We start from the raw sequence: 22,605 nt of genomic DNA on the forward strand, positions 1-22,605 counted from the left end.
TAAAGGATGTGGAGACCCAGTTGAGTGCAACTTGTGTCTCTAAGATAAAAGTTTGAATGAGTTCTCTGAGCAAATATATATATATATATATAGTTCTTTGTAACATTCTTGCAACTTCTTGTTAAATTTAGAACTTATAAAATTTTTAAATTTTTTTTCTTTTTCTTTTTTTGTGAATCCAACCACTTTCTTTGTGACCTTTGGCAAGTCATTGAACTTCTTTGAGTTTGTTTTGTTTTGTGAGAATAGGAAAATAATTCAGTAGTTTTGTTGAAATGATGAAAATGAGACGGTATGTATAAAAACACTTAGCATTTATTAGATGATTAATAAATACTAGTTTCCTTTTTCTTTTCAACCTGCTTATCTAATACTCTGAACTTGATCTGTGGGTGTCAGGAGGAATAGCATGACATGTTTTATTTCACAAAGTGAACAAGTGTCAGTGTTAGAAACATTCCAGAAATTTCACGCTCAGGGCTTTATCTTGGGTGAACTTTTAATCTGCTTAGGAATTATTTCATAGGGCAGTGTTTTCCAAAATCAGGGTCCATAGATGTATTCTTGGAGGTCCAGAGAGCTCTTTGGAGTTATCTTTGTGTGTTTTCATTTAAACTATAATAAAATTAATATACTCTTATTAGCATGATCAGATTTAATTGAGTGATTTCACTGTCCATATGTGTAAAGTTTCTGAAATGTTCAGCGCCCACATTTACAATTGCCTAAAAACCAAATAGTTCTACTTTTATTATCATGGGTGAATGAGAAAAAGAAGTAGACTCTATAAGTAATTGTGCATTTGCACCAAGTGAAGGCCACTGCTAACAAATACGGAATCTTTGCATGACTACAAAAAAAGATATGCCTTACCTCTGCCTTTCAAACAAACTGTCTTGCTATAAACAATAAACATAATAAAGTAGTAAGTTATATGTTGCTTAAAGGTGATACGTGTTATGAAAAGAGAGAAGGCAGAATAGTTAAGGAGAATAAGGAGTACTAGATCAGGATTGGGGAGGGGCATCAGATTGCAATATTAAATATATTGGCCAGAGTTGGTCCCATTAGGAAGGCAACATTTGAGCAAAGACTATTAGCAGGCGAGAGAGATATCTGGGGCAAATATCTGAGAGCAGCAGATACCTAGAGGACAAGCACTTGAGAAAGAGAAAGCTATGTCACTAAAGCAAGAGTATGGCTGATGTGTTCAAGGAACAGCAAGGAGTCCAGAATGGCTGGAGCAGAGTAAGTGAAGAAGAGAAAGCAGGAGATGGTTATCAGAGAAATAAAGTGTAGAAAAATGCTAGGCATTGAAAGGATTTGAGCTTTTAGTTTAGGTGGAATGAGGTTTTGAGCAGAAGAATAACTGGATGTGAGTTACATTCCAAAAGGATCACTCTGAGTAGATTTTAGGTCGGCAAAGTAAGAGCAAGGAGACCTATTTGGAGGCTATCTTAGTGGTCCAGATGAGAGATAACCATGGCGTAGACAAAGCTCGTAATTAGTGAGGATGCTAAGAAGTGGTAATATGCTGATTCAATTCTGAAAGTAGAACCAATCACATTTGTCTAGAAATTGAATAAAGAGAAAGAGAAGATTCAATGATGACTCCAGGGATGTTGGCCTAAATGATTGGAAGATGGATTTTCCACTTTAACTTAGAGAAAGCTGTAGGTAGAGCAGTTTTGGAAGGGACACACTTGAGTTTGAGACATCTGTTAGACATTCAAGAGGACTGTGCATCTGGAGCTCAGGAGAGCTGGCCGGAGATGGAACCGTGGGTGTCCTCACTATTTACAGCTATGAGAGTAGTCAATGGAGAGGAATGCAAAGGAATGAGCCCTGGGACTCTTCAGTGGTGAGTGCTTATGGAGAGAAGAAGGAGCCACAAAGGAAATTGAGAGGGAAGCTCCAGTGAGGCAGGCAGAAAACCATGAGTGAAGTGTCTTGGAATCCAGATGAAGAGTGGCATTATAAGTCCAACTCTCCACTGGCATAGTTTAAATGTGTCCCTTCCAGTGGGATTAGGTGCCCTTATAAAGAGGCCTGACAGAGGGAGTTCATTCCTTCTTGCACTTCCACCTTCTGCCGTGTGAGGACACAGCACTCTTCCCCTCCAGATAATGCAGCCCTCGCCAGATACCAGATGCCAGTGCCTTGATTTTGGCTTCCCAGCCTCCAGAAGTGTAAGAAATAAATTTCTAGGATTTATAAATCACCCAGTCTCTATAAATCACCTAGGTATTTTGTTACAGCAGCACAAATGGGCTAAGACATTCATTAACCTGTAAGAAGGCTATACATCAATGCCACTTGTCATTCAGCTTCACAGCGCCCTCCCATTGTGGGTGAAGGTACTTTCCCACCCCACACTGGGCTTGGGCATGTGGCTTGCGTTGGAAGATGGGAATGAAACAGAGGCTTGAAGTGGACTTGCCTAGTTTCTTTTATCTCTTGCATTCCTGGCATTTTCCTTGAAAAGGATGTGTCCTGGATAGCCAATGATTGAGGGAGAATGAAAGACTCATGGGGCACACCTGAACCCAACATATAGTCTAAACCTATCTATCTGCCCTCCTCTAACCAGCAGACCTGTGAGCATAAGAAAGCAATGCTTATTTTTACAAGCCACTGAGTTTGAGCTGATTGCTATAACAATAATAAGCTTGCTGGCTTATTATTATAAGCCACTGAGCTCCTCATGCAACATCATTTCAGTAATAGCTAACTGTCCCCACTTACACAAGTCCCCAGAAACACTTATACCACCCTAAGAAAAGGAGAGTCTCCCTACCTTGATCAGAACTGACTTCATTTGATTTAAATAGATGTACCATTTCTTGCACCTGCATGATATGTGGCAAAAATTTGTTCCTGCTGATGTATACGTGTGTGTGTGTGTGTGTGTGTGTGTGTGTGTGTGTGTGTGAGTGTGTGAGTGAATATTTCTCAGTCCATGCTCATGGTCATGCTTTAGAACCACTAGATTAGATGACCTCTAAGGTTTCTCCCAAATGTAAAATTTCACGATTCTGTATCATCCAGCTCATGCCATTTGTTCACTGCTTCACCTGTATCTCCTCCATTCTGGCAGTTTCTGTTTCAAGATAAGTGGAGAGCATTGTCTGCTCCCCCTGCTTTAGTGTCATTATTTCTGAGATCCTTTGCAACCAGAAAATGCAAGAGGCCTCCACCCACCCAGAGGTTTGTATCACAGCCTTAAGATAAGAGGGCAAGGGATGAGTACACAGATGGAGTTCATGTGGTGTGGGTAACCCCACGGTATGGGGAGGAGCGGTAGGAACAGTTGTTCCTGGAGGATACCAACCTTGATCCTAGCCTTCCAAATCAAATTGCTGCTTGCAACAGATTAAGTCAGCTCCTGGAAATAGGGCAAATAAATTTGCTATTTGAATATAGAGTATACAACAAAGGAAGAAATGTAACTACGTGGAATATTGCAAAGTCTCATCATCATGGATATCCCACTGACATCTTGGAAATTCCTAGATAGGGCCTGTCCTTAAATACAGGTGGATATTGGGAGAATAATTGCTGTGTGCTCTCTCTGTCTGTCTCTGTCTCTGTCTCTGTCTCTCTCTCCCTCTCTCTCTCACTGTTTCTCACACACACGTGCACGCACACACACACAGACACACACACAAGCTTCCCATAACTTCTGGGTAGCATACAAAGTTAATAGAATATAAATTCCATCTTTTAAGGAACTCCTGAGTCCTTTTAAGAAAAAATTTAGGGAGAGTCTCTCTCTGTCTCCCAGGCTGGAGTGCAGTGATATGATCATAGCTCACTGCAACCTCGAACTCCTTGATTCAAGCGATCCTCCAATCTCAGCCTCTTAAGTAGCTGGTAGTAAAGGTGTGCACAACCATACCTGGCTAATTTTTTAAAAAATTTTGTAGAGAAACTCATCCCTGAGCACTTTTAGAATTACAATTCATAAGGTGTTAACACAGAAAGCAGACTTGCATTCACATTAGCCATGAAAAAACTCTTTCTATCTAAAGAGCTTAAAGTTTACTGGATTAAAAAGGAATTTCTTTATCTATAGCGATTATAGAATTGCTTCTTTTGTTATTTCCTTCTCTGTCTCTCCTGGAAGGCTGATCTACTCCTACTTTACTCTTACTGATCCAAATCATCCTACTCCAAAGAAGCTGAATTGAGGTTTAGACAGACCACAGACTCTGTTTTATTGTCTCACTACTATAAAAGAGTGATAAAGATCCCATAAGCACTGCTCACTTTTCTAGAACATATTGAGACTCTGGTCTCTTTCACTGGTAACCTTTAATTCTGGTTCAGGTGGTGAGAATGTATGTGTGTGCGCATGCAAATGCATATGTTAGAAATGAGAATACATTTTAAAGCACAAAACAAACTTTTCAAAAGTATACCCGATAATAAGTCACTCTGGAAAGCCATATGCTTATTGCAATTTTGAGGCATTCATTCATCAGCAAGGTTTTGAAGGCTGGCTACACTGAGTGGAATATGGTCATTTAACAATGTAATCTTTGTAAGGTTCATCAATCTCATTTAAATAAATATATCAGTTAAATAGATCAATTTCAGTTAAATAAAATTATGGTAGATACAGACGATGGAAAGTATTTCCAACTCTGAAGCTCTTAAAAAGAATTATTTAGCCCGCCTCCAAGATATGCTGTTAAGTGAAAAAAGACAGACACAACAATGTGTTTCGTGAGCTACCATTTATGTAAGGAGAAAAAGGATATATATGTATATGCTTATATTATAAAAGCCCAAAACGTTTCTGAAAGACTACACAGGAAACTATACTGCGGTTGCCTGTGGGAGGGTGGCCCCAAACAAGGCATGAAACCAGAGAAATGTATTTGCGACTGTGTATTTGAATTTGTTGTACATGTATATATTTTGCCTATTCAACAACAAAAAACTCAAAATAATAAAAAAGAAGTCACCTTTAGTCCCATCTTTAGTAGTTATGTGTTAGAGCACTCTACTAACATGAGGCTGGGCTTTGGGATCCGACAGGTGAAGATTTGGACCCAGGATGGGCTCGGTGGCTCACGCCTGTAATCCTAGCACTTTGGGAGGTAAGAGGGGAGGATCGCTTGAGCTCAGGAGTTTAAGACCAGCCTGGGCAACAGAGTGGGACATCCATCTCTATTTCTATTTTAAAAAATGAAATAAAATAAATAAAAATAAATAAATAAAAGATTTGAATCCACATGTTAACTGGGAGACTTCCTGGAGGTGCCTTACCTTCTCTGACTACCCATTTACTTCTTTGTAAAATGAGGAAAATGATAACCATCTAAAAGGATTGCCTCCAGGATTAAGAAAAATAATTGAAAGGAAAGACCCAGTAGGCACTCAGAAAACTTTAGTACTGTTTCCTCCCTGCATGTAGGAAGGGTCCTGGTTTGGTTATGTGATGTCCTTAGTAATTTTTTTTTTTTGGAGGCGGAATTTCACTCTTGTTGCCCAGACTGGAGTGCAATGGCGCCATCTCGGCTCACTGCAACCTCTGCCCCCTAGGTTCAAGCGATTCTCCTGTCTCAGCCTCTTAGACAGTAGCTGGGATTACAGGCGCATGCCACCGTGCCTGGCTAATTTTTTGTATTTTTAGTAAAGATGGTATTTCTTCATAGTGGTCAGCCTGGCCTCGAACTCCTGACCTCAGGTGATTCGCCCACCTTGGCCTCTCAAAGTGCTGGGCGCCCAGCCTGTCTTTTGTAATTTTTAAAGAGTTAATTGACTGTAGCCTGTTTACATTCAAAGTTGATAAGCAAATCTTTGATAAGAAGTGCCTCCTTGTACTACAGGGACAGATCCTGGGAGCCGACCTCGGTGCCTCAAAACCAAGATCCCGGCTGAGGCATTGCCTTGGAAGGAAGGTGGGTGTGAAGAAAAAAAGGAAAGAAAGGAAAAAGCAAATTTTTCTCTTTGTCTCAGTGCATGAAATTTCACCATTAAAGTTCTCTCTTTTATATCTTGGTGGCTAGTAAATCCCTAGCAGCCCTAATATAGATGATATTTAAACCTCATCTGCTAACACTTTGCAGGGAATTAGTTTAAGCAATTAAAATCTTCCCTTTCCTCAAACACCGCCACCCATAAAACAGAGAACCATGAAAGGGAAGGCCAACCAGCCTCTAGTCTAGTCCAAACTGTAACCTGATGAGATTTTAGAAGTCACTCCTTCCTGAAGACCCTTTACTGCCATCTGCTGGAAAACTTTGGTATTAACACATAGATTGCCCTGTGACTACAAGACAATGGACCCTCTGGGATTGTGCAACAGAGAGCCTGCAGAACTGTGAGCAATGCCCCAAAACAAGCTTAACAGTTTTGCCAAGGGCTGGCACTACTGCAGCACAGCCGCGCTTGATCTGTTGCTCTCCCTTCAGGCATGCGTCCCATGTGAATTCTTTCCTGCCAGGACTTTCCTTGATAACTCTTGCCCATCGATGGTACTAGATGACTATTGCTCCCTTTCCCCAGAACCTCTAGAATGGAATATTTGCAGGGCCCCTTCAGACCATTTCAAAGACCTCTTTAGGTGTCCATGACCTCCAAGGTGAAAAAGTTTTTAAGGAGTGTGAATTCATTTTTCCATCATTACTTGAGGCAGCACCATAAATTGTGACAGTCAGTGGAGGCCTAATGGTATGCAGCATCGCACGCGAGCCCCATGGATGGGAAACAGACCTGATTAGGTGCCATCAAAACAACACAACTGACCATTGGAAAGTCTGCTGAGGTCTTAGGTGCTGAGGAGCAAGAGAGAAGAGGAGAAAGAAGTCCTGTGGGGCTCACACAGCCGGCCAGCCCCTCATCTCAAAGACAGAAATGAGGTTTGGCTTCATTCTTTTCTGCCCACTGATTGCTTTATTTCAAATTACCCTAACTGCTTAGCATGGCAAATTAAGTTGAAACCCCCAAAAGTTTGCAGAGAATGTCATCTAATCTGATTAAAAGGAATAGTCCCGTCACAAGCTTGGGAGGAAATGGAAATTACTCTGCGTGCACTGCTATTAAATAATTTGCATAGACTTGCATATGGTATACATCAGAAAAGCATATGCTCTTTAGATTTAATGAAATAATTTTCCCTCTCTAAAGACTCTTACAGTCTCTGTCCTTCCCTATCTGCCTTTTCCTCTTCCCAGCTGTCTCTTTTTGAATGTTAAAATTATTTCATGGGAAGGGTACATAGCAATGCACAAATTACACGAAATATGTTAATAATCTTCCCGCTGGCAGGGCTGGGAGGCCCTCAAACTGCATTGCCAAACTTCCCAAATGTCTCCCTTGTCAATCTCACATAATTAAAGGCTCCCTTTACAGCCTTCAAAGGTTCAGTTTGATTCATTTGGGGCTTCCATTGATGGGGGAAGGGTGGTTAAAACCAATCCTTTGGCTCTACTTTCCCAAATAATGTTTTCCTAACTCTATGGAATAGCATCTAAATGAAAGTGAAAATGAAAGGAAAAATTGCCATCAAGCCCATGTCATCTACATCAGTTGAGTCTATGACACTGCCATTGTGGTTGCACATGTGTAGTAATCATCCTTGAAAGATTTTTGTGCCTGCTCTGCTTTTCAGGATTCAAAACCCTTGACAAATGTTAGCTGCTGTTAAAGCATCACCCCAATTCTATCAATGGAAACAAGGAAGCCCCGATAGGTGAGTATGATGGGCTAGTGGCTAGTGGCTGGGGAAGGGAAGGGGAGGGGAGACGAAATCTATCTATTTTTGTATTCTCTGTGGATATTCACCAGTTTTTTAGTAATATTTTAGCAGATCTCATGTTCAGTTGTAATGTAGCCAACAGAGGAATTCTAGTGAATTCCCCAACAAAATTACATTAGGATCAAATGTGATCGTTATAAACACTATCCAGATGTTGGGGATGGACTGGATATAACTCTTTAAGCCCCAAATTACAGTATAATAAATGCAAGCATGGGGATCTGCCAATACATCTGAACTTCGTGTCGGAAACCAGGTCTGACCTTAATTTAACTCTGTAAGGACCTAAGAATTTCCCTACTTGTATAGTTAGGATGCATTCAAACATCTCCAAGTGCTACATTGTCACGAGTTTTATCACTTACTTGAAGCATGACCATATCAGATTCTGGAGTCAAGCCAATCTTAATGCAAGCATTTTATTAACACATTTAGAAAGGAAACAGAATCACAACTAGAAATAACTATTGAGGTTATGAAACGAACCTGTGAAATGAAATACAATATAATATTAAAATCACATTTGTCCTTGGTAAATCTCAGGGAGTTAAGATACTATAATAAGCACACACTAAAATATTGTACTATGTAAACCAGCAATGCAAATTACCACAGGCTACAGAGAAAGATAAAATTTGGCAGGAAAAAATTTCATCTTCTGCCCCTGAAATCTTTTCATAATGCAGGGTAGTTAGAAATTGATAACTTTGTGTGATAGCTCAAGATCAGGACCGAATATATCATAATTAGAATGTCAGTGGTTATAGGGAAGATAAATATTTCAAATATTCTAGTGTCAAATATTTTAAAAGAATAGGCCCTTTGGAAAGCTGGAATCAATAGACTAACCAATTTGTTAAGTAGTAAACTATGGGATGACTGCTATCTGCATGATGTTGTGTTGGGTAATGCTGGAAGAAACAGAAAGTAAAAGGAAAGATTTTAAGGACTTCCAAATATGTATCAGGTCCTTTAAGAAATGTATGTTCTTTATCTGATTTTAATGTAGGACGTATCAAACCACAGAATGGTCTCCTCCCTGGAGAAACTTAAAATATAGTGCCAAAGTTATGAAATATACAACCCCCCAAAATTCAGAAGTTAAATCATCAAACAAAATAATAGATGTCATGACTGGGCGCGGTGGCTTACGCCTGTAATCCCAGCCCTTTGGAAGGCCGAGGTGGGCAGATCACCTTAAGTCAGGAGTTTGAGATCAGCCTGAGCAACAGGGGAAAACCCCATCTCTACTAAAAATACAAAAAAAAAAAAAAAAATAGCCGGGCTTTGTGCCACATGCCAGTGGTCCCAGCTACTCAGGAGGCTGAGGCAGGAGAATTGCTTGAACCCAGGATCCGGAGGTTGCAGTGAACCAAGATCGCGCCACTGCACCCCAGCTTGGGCGACAGAGCAAGACTCCATCTCAAAATAATAGTAATAATAATAGATGTCACAAGTCAGCATAAGTAAAGCTTTGAGGGTCTCTGCGCATCTCCCACCACCAACTCTCCAAATGAAAAATGCTATTTGTGTCAGTTGAAAAGTACTGAAAACACCTGAAGTCTGCTACCAAAAATGTGAATGCTATGTCATGATTATAATTGTTTACCAAGAGCGTTTTTTTAATCATTCTTTTTTTTACAAAAGAAGTAAAAATTTATCATTATCACATTCATATAGCCTGTGAATCTCCCTTTGCTCCTTCCTGCTCCCAGCCCCTTATATTTTTGTGACTTGCTATATGACATTGAGGTAGACCAACAGAAAAAGAGTTCTCAGAATGGGAAATCTGAGTGAGCTGGCACTGTGGGCCTCAATATCATCTCAGAGGAATAATCCAAGTGCCCGTTGACAGACAGTCTGATACACAAAATGTGATATATACATACAATGAGATATTCCTTGACCTTAAAAAGGAATGAAGTACTGATGCATGCTACAACATAGATAATAGAGAACCTTGAAAACATGATGCTGAGTGAAAGAAGTCAGACACACAAGGACAAATATTCCATGATTCCCTTTATGTGAGGTATTTAGAGTAGTCAAATTCAGAGATAGCAAGCAGAATAATGGAGACTAGGGGTGGAGGGAGGGGAGAATGGGGGTTATTGTTTAATGGGCACAGTTTCTGTTTGAAAGGATAAAAAATTCTGAAAACAGTAGTGACAGTGGTGATGACTGCACCACGCTGTGAAAGTACTTAATGCCACTGAATTGCACACTTAGAAATCATCAAAAAGATCAATTTTTATGTTTGTATATTTTACCACAATAAAATATCTACTGTTTTCTCTCAGGAAAAAGCAGTAGAAGCCAAGATGCCCTGGCAGTGACAGCCATGAAGTGTGTGAGGAAAAGAGATTACACAGAGCATGGATGGCACAGGTTTACCTAAGGCTGTTTCCTCCCAGGGCCAGTCAGTATGTGTCAAACAAAAGGGATTGAAGATTACTGAGAATTTAGAAGTGTCTGACTCATCTAAAGGCAATAATCTAATCAAAAAATCAAAGCAGAACACTGTACAAAGTCTCTCCAGGGCAACGGTACCAATTTGTCACTCCTGATATTAGACATCAATATAACGTTAGACCTACAGCAGATATTTATTATGGGCTTTCTATTTCTAAGCCCATCTTACCAGAAGATGGAGGTAGAATGTGGGGAGAGAAGGAAGGAGATAAAAAGAAACCAATAGCACAACCACCACCATTATTTACAGTAAGATTACTGTGTGCAAGGCCCTGGAAGTATTCTATGTGCGTTTTCTTGTTTTTTGTTTGTTTGCTTGTTTTTGTTGTTTTGTTGTTGTTGTTGTTTTGAGACAGAGTCTCACACTGTTGCCCAGGCTGGAGTGCAGTGGCATGATCTCGGCTTACTGCAACCTCCACCTCCTGGGTTCACGCCCTTCTCCTGCCTCAGCCTCCCAAGTAGCTGGGACTACAGGTGCCCACCACCACGCCCAGATAATTTTTTTGTATTTTTAGTAGAGACAGGGTTTCACCGTGTTAGCCAGGATGGTCTCGATCTCCTGACCTCGTGATCCACCCGCCTCGGCCTCCCAAAGTGTTGGGATTACAGGTGTGAGCCACTGTGTCTGGCCGCATTTTCTTATTTATTCCTTACAACCACTACCCATTCATTATCCCATGTTACAGATGCAGAAACAGAGGCAAAGTGCACAAGTCTCTCACAGCTGGGTAAGTGAAGAAGCCAGCCCACTGTCTAGCTAGAGATCACTCTAGACTTGAGTCTAGAGTCCCTGTCCTCAAGGCATAAAAGAAGGGTGGACCAGTGATCCTCAAACGAGAAATTTTTTTCAAACATACAGGGTTAAAGAAACATGAAAATATCATGTTTCATCATAAATATCATTTAAAGCTGTGAGAGTAAACAAAGTTGGCAAAGTTAAGCGTGTAACAAAAGGAGATGAGGCCAGAAGCTCGTCTCACATCCATATGGAAGTGGAAAATGAAGGAAGAGAGCACAATGGAGACAGAGGAGTCATTAGGGATGGAGGAGAACACCAAGAATGCTGATGACACCAAGTCAAAGGAAAAGAGGGTTTCAAGAATTTCAGTTATATCAAATGCTACAGAGAAAAAAGAACGGAGGCGAGGCTCCTACTACTAGGTTAGAATGCAATAAGAAACAACTCCATAATTTGGGCTTTACATAAACAAGCTTTAACTCTTGCTCGAGATACATTTCCATCACTGGTTGACTGGGGGGTTCCTCTGTACCCTGATGCTCCTCCTGGACCCAGGCTCATGGAGCAATGACCATCTGCAGCATTGTTCTCCCTTACGGGAGATAGGACAAAAGAGCAGCTAAGGAAGGCTCAGCACCCATAAGCTTCGACATCTTAAGTGCACACGCCACTACCACTCATAGTGCATGAAGCCAAAGTCTGTCACTTAGCCACACTCAAGTGAAGGGGTCGGGGAAGTGGAATTCTACCATGGGCCTAAAAGGAATCAGAAATAACCTGTAATCCCAGCACTTTCGGAGACCAAGAGAGGCAGATCTCTTGAGCCAGGAGTTCGAGACGAGTCTGGGCAATAAAGCAAGACTGCATCTCTACAAAAAACAAATAAATTAGCTGGGCACAGTGGCATGTGCTTGTGGTCCCAACTACTCAGGAGACTGAGGTGGGAGGAGCGCTTGAGCTCAGGAGGTTGAGGCTGCAGTGGGCCATGATCACACCACTGCACTCCAGCCCGGGTGATGGAATGAGACCCTGACTCAAAAAAGAAAGAAACATTTGTTGGACAACACTAATAACTATCATATAACCCCCAAGAGGAGTCTCAATAACAACATCCCCCCATAACCTTTCTAAAGTGCTCCACAGATTAAACACATTTTTTATCTATATTGTCTCACAGGAGCCTCACAAATGAAGATCTGTCTGATTATTTCCATTGTAAAGTTGAGGATACAAGCTCAAAGAAATTAAGTTACTTGCCCAAGGTCACATACTAGTAAGTGGTAGGGCTGGGATTTGAACCCTCGTTCCCTGACACTTTGTCCAGTCTGGGGCTGTTTGCTTGATGCCTCCAGGCAGACAGTTGGGGACAGATGCCAGGTTGCAGTGGTTGTGAAATCAACTGGAAGTGAAGAAATGGAAGAGAATATGCTAAGCAGCTTCGATTTGGTCTTGCAGCCATGGGAAGTTTCCTAGCAGGAGAATGACCTACTGAAAGCGAAGTTTTAAAAGGCTTATTTTTTACAGCCCTTCAAGGGTGCCCCAGACAAACACTCACACACACCTGGAAGGATTACGAATTGTTTCAGCCTCTCAGGAGAGCAGTTTGGCAACATAGATAAGGAGTCTTTTAAAGGAAAGTTCATACTCTTCTAGAACCCTTCCTCAAGAATATAATCAGATAAGGATTAGACTTACACATAAGGTCATTAATATTACAGAGAAGTATTTTAATAGCAAAAAAAAAAAGTTTTTTCAGAAAAAAATTAAATGTCCAAAAGTAGACAAATAAAATAATGTCTAGTTTATCGCAAGACAGAATGAGGGAACTTTTCAAACAACATTCTTAAAAAATTTCCAGTGGCATGGGAAAAAATCTCCATGATATAAAGTTAAGAAAGCAGAATATAAAATTATACAGTGTTAAGACAATTATGAAAATATACACACAGCTACACGTTCTCTGGGTGGTTGGATTATGAATGATTTATTTATACTTTCTTGGGTTTTAAAATTTTCTACAACATACATGTGTTACTTTTATGAGAAAAAAATAATAAAAGTTATGGAAAGAAAAAGAAGTTGACAACCACACAAGATGAATTAGAAGGGAAAGAGCAGAGGCAAAAACAAAAAAAAAATCTGGCCTTTGATGGAGGGCATAGGGGGAGAGGGGAAGTTTGTTATTGTTGTTTTGTTTTGTTTCAATTAAAAGATGTTATACTACTTGTGGAAAAAAGAGGCACAGTCACCAATGGGAAAAGATTGGTTATTAGCTACAGCAGAAATAGACCTACAGAAAAGATCACTAGTCACACACCATAGCTTTATTTAGCAGCCCCTCTTTTTATAGAAAAGAATACAATTAATTTTGACATTAGTCCAAATGTTATTATTTGTGTGGTTAGTTGTCACCTATTTATGGTTCTGAAAAAGATTGGTCTGTGAATACAAAGACTCCTGGGCTCCTGGTCTCTGCCATGAACTACTAACCTCTTGGGGAAATTGGCCTCAGTTTCCTCATCTGTTAAGAAGCACAAGTTAAAATAGATGATCTCTAAAACGTTTTCCAGCCTTAAATGCTATGACTATTTTAGTCCATATTAATTTCATATTAATGAAACCAACCTGTAAGTGTATTTGTGTAAAATATTTTCAGCTAGACCACCCACCAAATCAAACTATTGGAATGCCTTCACACGTGCCAGTATTCTAGGTGCCATATTAAATTAAAACAGAGTTCTTTCTCCGGCATTTAACATTTTCAAAAATTGTTTGTAGACTTAAAGGAAAAGTGAGTTATGAGATTTGTGAAAAAAAGCTCTACAATGGGACTTTTTTTTTTTTTTTGTCCAAAGACTAAAAGAAGCCCAGTTGAGGTGGCAGATGGGCAACACACCTAAACACACAGACAACCTTTTGGTACCACCTGCCTTGCTTTCATACAGAGTGAGGGTAAGCTTGACTTTTTTTTTTTTTTTTTAAATACAACTGCCTTCCAATAAGAAATTTAGAGGGATCCTCCAAATATAAAATGCAACAGGGTGGAAACATAAAACCAGATCCAACTCACCTGAATTTTCAAATAAAGAACAAAAGCCTTCATTTAATAAACAGAAAATATTTTATTTTTTTACTTTTTATTTTTCTTTTCAGTAGTGGTACTTCTTGCTATAGAAAATATTTTAAAGCGGGAGTCTACAAACTTTTTCTTAATAGAACAAACTTTAATTTAGGCTTTGCTGATTATAGAAGAATCTCTGTCCCAACTATTCAGTTCTGCCTTTGTAGCACAAATTATTCATAGACAATTCATGAACAAGTGGACATGGCTTTGTGCCAATAAAACTTTTTTACAAAAACAAAGGGCCAGCTCATTTGCGTACTATCTTAGTCTATTTTCTGTTGCTATAACAGAATACCTGAGACTGGATAATTTATAAAGGAAAGGGGTTTACTTAGCTCACAGTTCTGGAGACTGGAAAGTCCAAGATCAGGTTAATGCATCTGGTGAGGGCCTCATGCTGCTCCATAGCATGGCAGAAAAGAGGATGGGCAAGCAAGCCTATGTACACAGAGGCGGGCTAGCTTTATAACAACCTGCTTTTGCAGTAACTAATCCAGTCTCAGGAGGAGAACTCACTCACTCGAGAATTAACTCAGCCCCTCGAGAACAGCATTAATCCCACTAATGACCTAATCACCTTTTCAATGCCCTACATCCCAACACTTGCACAATGGGGACAAAATTTCCAACACATGAATTCTAAGGGACTCACTCAAACCATAGCACCTACTCCTGTTGTAAAGCATTTTTTCTATTCACATTGCATCCAGTTATTAGGAGATAAGGGTGAAAAGGAAGAGTAAGAAAAACATAATGAGTGGAAAGACTGAGGTAGATGGGAGGAATGAGTGGGAGGGAGATAGAGAGAAAATGCAAGAAGGGTAGTGACTTGAGCCCAAGGAGGAAATTAAAGTTAATACTCACACGGAAGAGGCCAATGCAGAAAGAAAAAAAAAAAGAGGGAAATGAAGAAGAAGAGAAAAAGTGATAAAGAGAAACAGCACACAAGCATGAAACCTGTTATTATTATTGTCATTGGGTCACAAAGAAAAATGCTGGGAGTCATTTATTTTTTATTTTTTTATTTTTTTATTTTTTGAGACGGAGTCTTGCTCTGTTGCCCAGGCTGGAGTGCAGTGGCCGGATCTCAGCTCACTGCAAGCTCCACCTCCCGGGTTTACGACATTCTCCTGCCTCAGCCTCCCGAGTAGCTGGGACTACAGGCGCCCGCCACCTCGCCCGGCTAAGTTTTCGTATTTTTTAGTAGAGACGGGGTTTCACCGTGTCAGCCAGGATGGTCTCGATCTCCTGACCTCGTGATCCGCCCGTCTCAGAAACCTGTTATTATTATTGTCATTGGGTCACAAAGAAAAATGCTGGGAGTCATTTATAAACAAAAAGCACTTATAACTAAATTTGGTGGGGTTTTTTTATGTTTGACTTGCAGCCTTAAATCTTTTATTTTGCAGTGGCTTCTGTCTGTAATTCCAGTGCTTTGGGAGGCCATAGCAGGAGGATCACTTGAGCCCAAGCACCTTGGGCAACATAGCAAGACTGTCTCTACAAAGAAATGAAAAAAATTAGCCAGGTATGATGTCATGCCCCTGTGGTCCCAGCTACTCAGGAGGCTGAAGCGAGAGGATCACTTGAGCCTGGGAGGTCAAGACTGTAGAGGGTTGTGATTGTGCCACTGTTCTCCAGTCTGGGTGATGGAGTGAGCCCCTGTCTCAAAAAAATCAATCAATCTTTATTTTATTTATTATTTTTTTTTTTGAGACGGAGTCTCGCGCTGTGTCACCCAGGCTGGAGTGCAGTGGCGCGATCTCAGCTCACTGCAAGCTCCGCCTCCCAGGTTCACGCCATTCTCCTGCCTCAGCCTCCGAGTAGCTGGGACTACAGGCGCCCGCCACCACGCCCGGCTAGTTTTTTGTATTTTTAGTAGAGACGGGGTTTCACCATGTGAGCCAGGATGGTCTCGATCTCCTGACCTCGTGATCCACCCGCCTCGGCCTCCCAAAGTGCTGGGATTACAGGCTTGAGCCACCGCGCCCGGCCTCAATCTTTATTTTTTAAAAAAGTTTCAAAAACCCGTAAGAAAAACAGACTAAAGAAGAAAGGCTAAAAGTAAAGGGATCCAAAGAAAAGAATTTATGACAATTCCTGAAAGGAGAGCACCAAATGGGAGAAGGGCAGGACACAGTGACAGGTAGGAGAAAAGGAAAAGCAAAGGGTCTATTTTTCCTGTCCTCTCAGTCTCTACTTCCTGGAATTCCAAGTGCCAAGTCTGATCTTCAACCTCTAGAAATTTCCTGTTCAAAATGGCCAGTTGACACACGTCCAGCAATGGCTTGGCAGCCATCCCTCCTCAGCCCTTCGCTCATCCCAAGCCCAAGTGGTCTCAGCCTACCAGCCACTTGCCTTTCCAGAAATGGCTGAATGTCAAATCCCTCCCTGGCACTGTGAGTGTGTACACTGACAAGGGTGGAAAATTAAGCATAGATCCATTTCCTCATCCATTGGTCACACCTCAGCATTTCAAGTAAGAATTACATGGAAAGGACCTCCAGACCTAGGGGTCCTGTAGCACTTTGGTTCTAATGACTAAAGCAGACTCTTCAGTTCTGACCTTGCAAACATCATAACCTGAGGTGTGGGTATGAGAAAGAATAAAGGCCTCGGAGTCATTGGGCAGAATTACATTTAAGCCATCTCAATTAAATGGGCATTAATCTCTCTCCCTGCCCCTTTCATTTCTTTCTCTTGTGCTCCATTTGTCCTCCAGAGACAACTCAAATGACCTCTTTTCAATCCATACCTGGCTTTAAATAACACTCACATTCAGGAAGTTCTTCTCTACATTTAACCCAAATCCTTTCTGCTAAGTTAAAACCCGTTTCCTCAGTGGAGATTTGGAACAGCTGGTTCCCATTCTCTGTATGGCAACTCTTCTTAAAGATTCATAGGCTTATAAAGGATGTTCATACCAACCCCACCTAAGGCATACAGCTCCCTTAAGCATTTTCCAGTAATACTTTCCTATGCATTTATCAATAATCAATTGCCTAGTCTGTGGAGATCTGACTCATTGAGCAAATTTCTACAGCTCAAGGAAGACAACATCCAGTAACTCAAGGGGCAAAGGGGCGTAAAGGCAATCACTTTTTACTTGAATTATTAAATACCTGCTTTTGTGAAGACACTGCTAACTTGAAGTTTGGGACAGAACAAAGACTGAAACTGAAGCAGAGTGTGTATGTCTGAGGAAGGAAGCATGTGGGAATGACCAATCCTTGGCCAACTGCCTACAGCTCTGCTCAAGAACATCTCTTTGTGTGAGCAAGGAGAGGCATCTTAGAATTTTAACAAATAGCACCCAATGTTGGTCTCTCAATAAAGTTTGTAACTGTCTTCTCCCGATTACATATCTCAAACCGTTTCTTCTCTAAAGCATTAAAAAAATATATCCGGAATAATACAAAAGATCTTCAGCTGACTTTTAGGAGCAAACAACATATGTTCTTGAACATCTGTGCTTTTCCCATGCAATTTTTTTTCCATTATTGTCAAGAGAAAACTAGTTTAGTGGAATGTTTCTCCACAGAGGCACAAGTCTGTAATACTCCCTGTTGATTACATATAAAAGACACAAAATACTAGTTTATTAAAAGCAGCTTCAACCATTGCTGTACAAAGCAGTTCTCTGATGGAACAGATTTATGAAGTAACAGCTGAAAGGTATGCAGATCACAAGATACATGACAAATGTACTTTATTACATGGATCAGAAATACCATATGTACTAGCAGTTACTGTACAATGATACACAACACCCAACTAAGACTATTTAAAGGTTTTGCTGATATTGAAAACTATAAAGACACAATGTGAGAGTAAGAAAGTGTTTCATAAGATAGCATAATGCCAAGACAATTCATCGTTTTAGAATATTAAATACATTCTGCATATTAAAAACTCAATGTATTATAAAGCTATGCCATTCTTTAAATGAAAATTCGAAGGACTTTACTCCATTCATTTTTTTTTACAGGACTATTGCAGTACCATTCATTGTTTAAAGCAGATGTTTATAACATTTTTCCATACTTTAAAGTGGAACTTAATGGAATGAATACCAGACCTAACATTAACAAAATTAAAGAGATTTCATATTTTATTTCCACCAAAAGAGACTTAAGTCTACAGTTATGTAGTGCCAAAAAACTATGTAGAGCAAAACAAGCATGGTACATTTCAAAGATGACAATTTATTACGAGGCATTTTTTTTTTGGCTGAAAAGAACTTTAACAGCTTTCAACCCAAATTCCAAGAACAGTTGGCCCTCTGTATCTGTGAATTCTGCATTTGTGGCTTTGTCCTGAGATAAAAAATATTCAAAAGAAAACTACAGTTGCATCTATACTGAACATGTACAGATTTTTTTTCTTATCATTATTCCCTAAATAATACAGTATAACAACTATTTACATAGCATTTTCATTGTATTACTATAAGTAATCTAGAGATGATTTAAAGTACAGTCATGCATTGCGTGATGACATTTCAGTCAATATAGACAGTGGCCCCACTAAGATTACAGTGGAGCTGAAAAATTCCTATGGCCCAGTGACACTGTAGCCATCTTAACATCACAGTGCAACACATTACTCACATGTTTGTGGTGATGCTGGTGTAAACAAACCTACTGTGCTGTCAGTCATATAAAGGTATAGCACATACAATTATGTATAGTTCATAATACTTGATAATAATGACTATGGTTTATGGCTTTACTATACTTTTTATTTTAGAGTGTACTCCTTCTACTTAAAGAAAAAGTTGACTGTAAACAGCCTCAGGCAGGTCCTTCAGGAGGTATTGCACAAGAAGGTGTTGATCTCATAGGAGATGGCAGCTCCATGCCTGTTATTGCCCGTGAAGACCTTGCAGTGGGACAAGCTGTGGAGGTGGGAGACAGTGTAGATGGAGGCTAATGTGTTTGTATCTTAGTTTTTAACAAAAAAGCTTAAAAAGAAAAGAAGTTTAAAAAATTAAAAACTGTGGAAATAGGAAAAAGCTTATAAAAATATAAAATATTTGTGTGCAGCTGTACAATGTATTTATGCTTTAAGCTAAGTGTTATGACAAAAGGGTTATACAGTTTAAAAAATTAAAACGTTTATAAAGTAAAAAAGTTACAGGAAGCTAATTTATTATTGAAGAAAATTTTCTGTAAGTTTAGTGTAGCCTAAGCGCACAGTGTGTATAAAGTCTACAGCAGGCCAAGTGCAGTGGCTCACACCTGTAATCCCAGCAGTTTGGGAGGCTGAGGCAGGTGGATCACCTGAGGTCAGGAGTTCGAGTCTAGCCTGACCAACATGGAGAAACCTCATCTCTACTAAAAATACAAAATTAGCTGGGCGTGGTGGTACATGCCTGTAATCCCAGCTACTCGGGAGGTTGAGGCAGGAGAATCACTTGAATCCAGGAGGTGGAGGTTGAGGTGAGCTGAGATCGCACCATTGTACTCCAGCCTAGGCAACAAGAGCGAAACTCCGTCTCAAAAAAAAAAAAAAAAAGTCTACAGCAGTATACAGTCATGTCTGAGGCCTTCACATTCACTCATAGCTCACTCACTGACTCATCCCAAGCACCAGTCCTGTAAGCACTATTCGTAAGTGCCCTATACAGGTGTACCATTTTTTATCTTTTACACTGTACTTTACTGTACCTTTTCTATGTTTAGATATACAAATACTTCCCATTGTGATACAACTGCCAACAGCACTCAGTATAGTAACTGACAGATTTGTAGCCTAGGAGCAATAGGCAATATCACATAGCCTAAGTGTAGTAGGCTATACCATTTAGATTTGTGTAAGTACAGTCTATGATGTTCACACAATGATTAACGATATTACCTAATGACACACTTCTCAGAACACATCCCAGTCATTAAGTGACATATGACTGTATATGGGAGGATGGGCATGGGTTATATGCAAATATTTCACCAGTTTATGTAAGTGATTCAAGCATCTGTGGATTTTGGTATCTGCAAAGGTCCTGGCACCAATCCCCAACAGATTCTGAGGGATAACTGAATGATGTTTGAATCCGTCTTGCTACATTCCAACCAAATGCCTGTCCACCTTAGACTGACACCCCAAGGCTCCCAAGGTGCCCATTTCAGCTCCCAAAATCTTGGTTAGAAGGTGCTTCCTTAAATCAAATAAAAGTCTGTCTCTCTGTAGCTTTCCATCACAGGTATTCATTCTATACTCTGGGACAAGCGGCCTTGCTCACTACTTAACAGTTGCATGACTTTTGGTAAATTTGTTAACCTTTCAAACTGTTTTCTCATCTGAAAATATGGATAATTAGAGTATTGATCCCACAGTGTTTTAAGGATTAAATAATATACGTAAAGCATTTAAGAGAGTACGCATTCTCTAAATGTTGGCTGTTGGGTTATTTTTACTGCTTGCCTACCAAATTAACCTTATTTGGCAACACATTATATTTTTTCCCCTGCTCTAAAATAACTGCAAAAGAACCTTGGCATTCAACTGTGGAAACTTTAGGGTTCTTTTTGTAAGCAGGCCCAAGAGTGGCCCTGGGCCTCCTGGCTACCTGACAGTCCTCTGGGGACAGCAGAGTGACCTTTGACCTGATGTAAGTACTTAACAGTCCCACCTCACCCCTAAACATTTCCTTGTAAAATTGGTATGTGTCTACTGCAACGGTGTTTCTATTAATATATGCAGGCAAATAGAGGGAAAAAGACATATACTTTGTGTCTAGCACAAACTTGAATCACTCTGCCAGATGGCATCAGAAGTTAGTCACTTAACTAGTAAGGTTAGCCAACAGCTTAGCATCTGCATTTCTATTGTAGTATTTATAAATGTGGCAATACCTTAGATTCCTCCCAATTTTATGTTGTGGTCAGCACTTCCCTAAACTACACATTGCTGCCCCTCACCATCACCACCAGTCCATTTCAGATACTTGATTCAAGTCATTTATAGCTATTTTTCTTCTCCAGCTCTTAAGCCATATCCCAGAAACATGGATCCAAATTTTGAAAATATCCAAATTTCCTAATAAGCAAATATATACTGCAGAATCCTTATTTGATGTAGCATATGAATTACATAGTGGGAAGAGATATCTACACTAATGTGATGTAGAAAACAGGATGTGATCAAAACCATTACTTGATTCTACCTTAGAGGTTCAACTGCAGTTTGCGTTTCTTCTCTGATTAGTACCTTAGGCAACTAATGATCATGGCCTACACCTTCCCCTTTTGGACTGGTCAGCCCATTCCTAATGAAGCGTCACCTGGGGATATCCAGTCTGTCTTAGGTCTAGAGACTTGAGGAGGTTCTGTACATCATTATTCTACTTAAACGTGCTCTTTATCTGATCCTGAGCCCACATGAACCCAGTCTATCATAGGTTGACCCAAAAATAGGTATTCTATCCTAAAATCACCTTTCTCTCTTAGCAAGAATTTGCACATCCTTGAGAGGCAGAATGGCATTGTAAGAGTATAGGCTCTAGAGCCACACTGCCTAAATTTGAACCCCAGATTTCAGTTTTAGTTGTATGGCCTGTGTGCCTCAGTTTCCCCATGTGTAAACAGAGATGACATTAGTACCAAACTCAGATAACATTAGTACCAAACTCATGAGATTGCTGGGCAGATTAAATGAGTTAATACTTGAAGCAGGTTTGATCATCTTTAAATAATATTTTGATTTCAGACTTAATTTCTTAAAACACAAAAAGTGTTACATTCAATTCCTAATGTGATTTAGCTCACTCAATCTAATTCCAAAATGATTTGGTGCTTACCTTGAGCTCCATCTTGTGGCTTTACAGCAATTCTCTGGAAAATATCAGGCAAAAAGATGACAAATTTCAAAAAGATAAGCTAATTATTTAAAAGATAAAAGGACTATGCTATACTTCTCGATTTGTAATCTTTAAAAATAAAGTGACAAAGATGTGACCATACCCCTGCACTAATTTTGAAATGCTAGTCTAAATTTCTTGCCAATATTTGGAGGTGGGGAGAATCTTGCTGGCAATCTTCAGGAACTCAGTGCCTTAGAGGCTACTCACAACACTGTGTCAGTAAACTTCTCTTCAGCAGTCACCTTTCCAGAGGCCATATGACACTTGAGAACATGATTCCCAAGCATGTTTTTTGGTAATGGTACTTTGATTTTTCATTTTGTTAACTTTTAAGTTAAATTCTGAATGGACAAACTTCATGACTGGACACACTGAAGTAAAAATCCTAACATCAGAGAGGCTCTGGATGAAAGCTCAAAGCTACTATCAGTAGAATCAAATTAGAGATTATCAGTCACAGAAACCATGAACATAACCCTAGCACTGGTCTCTATCTGACAATGCTGCCAAAATGTAAATAAGTGCCAAGTGTGTAATATCACTGATGTAGACTTTATTTTTGAGATGGAGTTTCGCTCTCTTGCCCAGGCTGGAGAGCAATGGTGTGGTCTTGACTCACTGCAACCCCTGCCTCCCAG

The sequence above is a fragment of the Theropithecus gelada genome, chromosome 11 (genome assembly GCF_003255815.1).
Source record: "Theropithecus gelada isolate Dixy chromosome 11, Tgel_1.0, whole genome shotgun sequence".
Taxonomy (NCBI): domain Eukaryota; kingdom Metazoa; phylum Chordata; class Mammalia; order Primates; family Cercopithecidae; genus Theropithecus; species Theropithecus gelada.